The sequence below is a fragment of the Neopsephotus bourkii genome, unplaced genomic scaffold (genome assembly GCF_033783945.1).
Source record: "Neopsephotus bourkii isolate Nb327-2 ecotype Australia unplaced genomic scaffold, CSIRO-AGI_Nbou_v1 NB_1825, whole genome shotgun sequence".
Classification (NCBI taxonomy): Eukaryota; Metazoa; Chordata; class Aves; order Psittaciformes; family Psittacidae; genus Neopsephotus; species Neopsephotus bourkii.
In genome coordinates this window covers 7,710,502-7,716,501 of record NW_026902298.1, presented here as the reverse complement: position 1 = coordinate 7,716,501, position 6,000 = coordinate 7,710,502, and positions in this window count along the sequence as shown.

Genomic DNA, 6,000 nt, shown 5'->3' with positions numbered 1-6,000 from the left:
GAAAAAGGCTCTGATATCCCATCCTTGAAGAGAAGTTATACTTGCAACACAGGCATAAGAGAGAGAGAAAAGCAATCACTCAGTGCAAAAGCATCATCTCTGGGTGGGTATGGTATGGTTTGTTTTTACAGGCAGCACTAAAATACCTTTTTATAGCAAGGATATTGATAGCTTTCAACTCTGTAAATCCTGGGTGAAATGAAGGAGCAGGACACATCACACTGAGGAATGGATTGACTCACTGCTCACCAGAGATGCCCACTCTCAGCAGGGGCCATGAGAAATGAGGGGATTTGAACAGTAAAGGTGGGGGGCAAATGCCTGTAGTGTGCATACAAGGCAAGGAGCAACAGGCAGAGAAGAGAAGCCTGTTTATGGAGCAAAAAACCAGCTTGCAAAATGGGTAATAAAAGTGGTAGAAATAGAAGAAAGTTGTGATAAGAGACATAAAGCCTCATTACCCTGCACTTGGTTTTCATGGAGAGAGTGAGGAGGGACTGTACACAACACAAAGGGGAAGAGAGGCAAAGAAATGACAATTCAAGTCTCTGACTCTGCAGAGATCAGCCAAATGCTGCTGTACAGCTTTAAAAGCAGAAACTGGTTCCTTGGGATGGACAGAACAGGCAGAAGTAGCAGGATGGAGTCTGTTATATTTATTATGGATATCAAGAAGACACAGAGCTAGAAGGCTCTACAAGGATGATTTGAATAACAAGAACAGCAGAAAGGAGTTGGCATGGAACACTGAGCAAATGATACTTAAATTGCAGTCAGCACGCCTTTACCCACAGCGAGCCTGCCTGACAGAGCTCGTGCTGCCTCACTGAAACAGCAGCAATAACAGTAAAGATGTTACAGGGATTGAATCCATGGGTATAATTACATGGCCTGCAGAAACACCCTGGGCACAATAACCAGCTGGGGGTTAAACATGGATAGAGGAGTGACCACAACCATCAAACCTCAGTCAATGCAGTGTTATGGTGGAAGAGAAAGAGGAAAGAATGGGAGTAAGTTAGCAGGGATCTAATGGTACAGGACACCAAGGGAGTAAAGGGGGTTGAATGATAAGGTATATTCTGCACTGTTCCCTGGAAAACACTTGGGAATGTGAGTGGGCAAGAATCCCAAGAGAGGTGATGTTGAACCCGGAATAAGCCACATTCCCCTCTCAAAACACTTAAAAGGAGAAAAGTAATAGGAATTGAATTTTGAGCATACAAGGTCTTAAATTCCCAGGCTTAAAGAGACTGTGATGAATTAGTCTGACTTCCTACAGAATGCAGTGGCAAAGAATCTCACACAGTAACTTCTGGCTGGACAACCGCGTATCTAGGAAAAATACTCAGTCTCAATTGAAATACTTCAACCAATTCGTTCTGTCCACAGGTTAATTTTTCTGATGGTTAATTACTCTCAGTGAACCTTCAATGTACCTTGAGTTTGTCTTGTCTCCAGTTTTCCAACTGTTTCCTGTTGTACCTTGGTTTAATTTCAGCGCTCCCTGCAATCCTCTCTCTGGAGGTTCTACAGGTTTGCTCTAAGTTCCCTTATCTTGAAGTAGTTCTTCAGTCTCTCATTACTGAGCACGATTTTGAGACTCCAAATCATTGTGGGGATCTTTTTTCCATTCTTTACAGATTTCTACTCTTTTTTCCTCAGAAGCATGTGCACATAAACTGACACAATGTACTGGGAAATGCCTCATCAGCACATAGTGACAAACCTCCTTTAAAACCAAAAATCAAAGCCATTGCAGGTAGCACTGCATCCTGCTATGGGCCAGGAAGTCAGGTCTCAATTCCTGAGCATGACTCTTGAATCTGGCTTCTGGTAGAGTTAACCCTGATTCAGTTTTTCTTGATATTTTGCACTTAATCACAATAGAACCTGGGGCAACCACACAGTTCTGGTTAGACAAAGAAAAGACAAATGGACAACAAAGGGTTCAAGAGAGGATAATGGCACTAATAAGCCCTAAAGACCCTAAATGATAAGCAAAAGAAGGTTAAACATGCTGAGGAAAAGAGAAGAGGAGCAGAAGACCTCACTGATACAATCAAAGACCTTCAGGGAATAGAAAGGATAAATTTTAGTAGACTAGCAATTTAATAGCAAGCAGGATTGATTCATTAACATCTGTATTAGTTAATGATGATGAACAGCTCTATGTTATTGCTAAGCTGTATTAGGAGGAAAACTAAAAGCAGCAGACACCTTAATGCTTTCTAATGCAGAAGTCTTTTGTGGTCTCTGGGGTGTTTTAGTGGGTCTTAGTGTAACTATCAGAAAGCTTATTGAAGCAGCAGATGTATTTTTCAAGCAAGAGGCTAATTTATATCAAACCACTTATAATCTCCTTAAAGTCTGCTTGTTGGATTTGGAGGGGTGAAGACTGTTTATAAATGAACCTTAGCTTAAAAGAAATAGTTGGAACTTACTTCTTTTTCTCCTTTGATTGTGAAATAAGCAACTGGAAAAAAGTGGTGCCCTTTCAGTCACTGAAATTCAGCATATGGCTTATAAAATATATTTGTGTTACATTAGATGTCTTATCACAGTATCTACAACATCCTGCATGTATCCCCTTTTGATACAGACTGCTACCCACTTACTTACATTTAAAATGGAATTATTATACTACACACACCCCTAAGAAAAATACAGGGTTTAAATAGTCTGGTCCCTACCCATCCCTTCCTCCCCAACTAACCTGTGGCTGTTTAACCCCCTGTACTTGGTCTGAACAGATCTCGATCTAACTACAAACCTTCTGCCTCCAGGATCACCAGTGTACGCATATTCAAGTGCCTTAAAGCTCTTGCAAAGGAAACAAAGAGAAAAGAAAAAGTCATTTCTGTTACAATGCAGTTTCCAGCACTAGAAATGTCATTGTCATTGCCATTGTCAGCACCAGCGTGGCTTGAAATGCTTCATTTAAATCCATATTGAACTCGGGTTGGTGACAGTCCTCCCCTCCCCTCCTACAGTCACACTCAGCTTCCCAAACTCCCCTAATTCCCCTCTTTGTAGATCTGTACTGCTAGACAATTCCCACCTTATTGTCAAGACAGAAAAGGCTTTTTCACCTCAGCTACCACTGTTGTAACAGCTGATAATACAGCCTTTTCCAGCATCTTCTGACAAAGGATCATGTCAGTAGGAGACCCGATGCTCTCCTCAGGAAGCGGCACAGCTCGGCTGGCACTGCTGTACAAATTAGCATCCTTTCTCCTGCCAAACATCAGAAATCTTTGTATTGCAGTGCTCCCCGTTTTGAAGCTGTATCTGCATTGCCAAAGCAGGAGGCTCTGGGAACATAATCCATACTCCCTTCCATTAAACGCTCTGCCATGACAGTGCATGGAAGAGGTTCTTCCCTGGAGGCATCATTCTGGCCAGGAAGAAATATCTAACTGTGACAGCACAGGATGCAAAGGTCTCTCCTCATGCCTAACCGAGAAGGTTCCCTCCAGGCTACATCCAAGACCACCCCTTTTCATCACAGGGTCAGTAACATTGGTATCTATAGGTGGCCAGTAAACATTACTGCTTCATGCAGTAGTAACATGAAGGACATGTGGGCACATCTCATCCCTTCTGCTCTGCCATGCAAGGAACCTTGCCACAGGGAACAGCTTTAGTTAAAGCAGACAGAGAGAGCTCACCTTGTAGGTTCTGCACAGCAAACTGAGCTGGGATCCCACTGATTTTGTACCCGAGATCTTTCTTTTACCAAGATGGCAAGAATAACACAACCACAGTTTAAGTTCAGTCTAATTAAACATAGTAACTGATAACAACCATGATGCCATTATGACTGATAGATGGTCTATACTAGACTCTCACAGGTTGCCTCTAGACAAGAAAGGTTGCTGCCAACCACTCCCTTATTTCAGCTTTAGTGGCCAAGACAAATCCAAGAACTTTGAATATGACAACAATCTAATTCCAGCTTCTAAGAATTGCTTTCAAAGTGAATGTCTTGGACAGTGAAGTCAATAGAAAACGTTTAGGCACTCAGTCTAAAGAGCTTTGGGGGTCTGTTTTTCATTTAGCCCCAAGATTTCAGCAACAGAATATAAAGATAAATGCCTCTGTATTTGCGATGCCAGCCCAGGAGACCAGGATGCTAACAATGAACTCCTGCACAGCTTTTGGTAAAGCCTCTTGCTTCCTGCATCTCAGAGAATGTCAATAGCTCTCTAGTACCCAGAACTGCCTTTAAAGGCCCTGTTGTGTACTTGCCATTCTGAGTGGGGCACCATTTGAACTAGTGCTCATTTTCAAATGCTTCACAACTTACATACAAACTCACCCACTGTTCTTGACTGTGCTTTTCTCCAGGCACAGAAGCTAACCAGCAGTGCCTCACTGCCTCGCACTACCTGTGCCATGATGCTTTGCCAGGATAGAATACATCGAGCCACCATGGAAGGAGTCAGAAGGAAATCCCAGGGACTGCATTGCTCTAATAACGAAATAATAAGGAAAGTGTTACTGAGGTGAGCTATATGTGTTTAGCTCTATTTGTAACAGAAATCCCTTGCATGGATACAGGTCACTGACAACACAGGGGAAAAAGCTTTTCTCACAAAGAAATCTGATAACTCCTCACAGTACTATTGCGTGTATCTGTTAGAAAGTTGTCAGTCTAGTTCCATAAAAGAGAAAATAAATCCTCATTGCCTACACAGTCTACGTTGGATTTTGTTGCCTTTCCTCAGGCTACAGTCAAAGCTTGCTTTGAGGAGGCTTTAAAGTTTCAGCACAAGCACACTTTTTAATGGAAGGAGTAGGAATTTGCCTCATTGGCTGTTCCAGGTTTGTGTGACGTCCACTGGCAGGCAGGGGAGAGGGAAACCTACCCAGCAAAGCAGCTCAATAAACTGCAGTGTCCCAGGGCTCTGCATTTCGATAACCTCTTGTTCCAACAAACTTTACCAACATTTTGCACACTGTGAGCCTCAGTGATATATCTGCCTAGGAAATACTTTGGAGAGAGAAGAGGATATTAACTAAAAGCAAGCAATAAAGCCAGAGGTGTTTATTACTACTTTGCCAATAATTCTCCTTTTTTAATAAACAGAACTGAAAGCAGAACTGGTTACATAAAGTTTTGCAGCAGCAGCAGTGGCTTAGCAATCATCTACCAGATGCTGGTGTGGAATAAACACAGAGAGACAGTTTGATGGTTAAAAGACAGAATTTACCGGTTGTTCTGAGGTCTGCTTTCAGATTTGCCCTTTTTGGGTTTCTTGGAGCAAGGGAACACATTACCCTGTGTTTGACATCATTGGGAGGTTTGCTGAGGGGTGCACTGTGGCCCATGACCCAGGTGAGGGTGCTGAGGCGCTGGCACAGGGTGCCCAGAGAAGCTGTGGCTGCCCCATCCCTGGCAGTGTTCAAGGTCAGGTTGGACAGGGCTTGGAGCAAGCTGCTCTAGCGGAAGGCCCGAGGTAGGTGACCTTTAAAGGTCCCTTTCAAACCATTCTATGATTCTATAATCCGGGTCAATACAGAAGATGTTAAATATCAGCTGCAATGCAGACCCTTGAGAAACATCCAGTAAACAGGTGCTGGTCAGACTTTGAATCATGGACCACTGCCCCTCAAAGAGTTTTCCCCTCACTTTGTAGTCCACCCATCCAGTTCACCTCTCCTTATTCTGGCTACTAAGATGATATGCAAAACTATACCAGAAGCCTTTCTCAAGTCAAAGTGAAGATTCCTTTCATTCACAAACCCTGCCCTTTCATCACCAAAGCCAATCAGGATGGTCAAGCATGGATCCCTCACAGTAGATCCATGCTGGCTGTTCCAATATTTGTTCTTAAAGTGCCAGTAAAGAGTTTTCATAAGGAACTGCTCCATGATCTTCCTATGGACCAAGGTGATGTTGAGTGGCCTGTAGTTCCCTTCCTCTTTGCAGACCCTGACGATGGTGTAGCATTTCCGTTTTGCTGTCATATCAGTTAATCCATAATTCACTAGAAT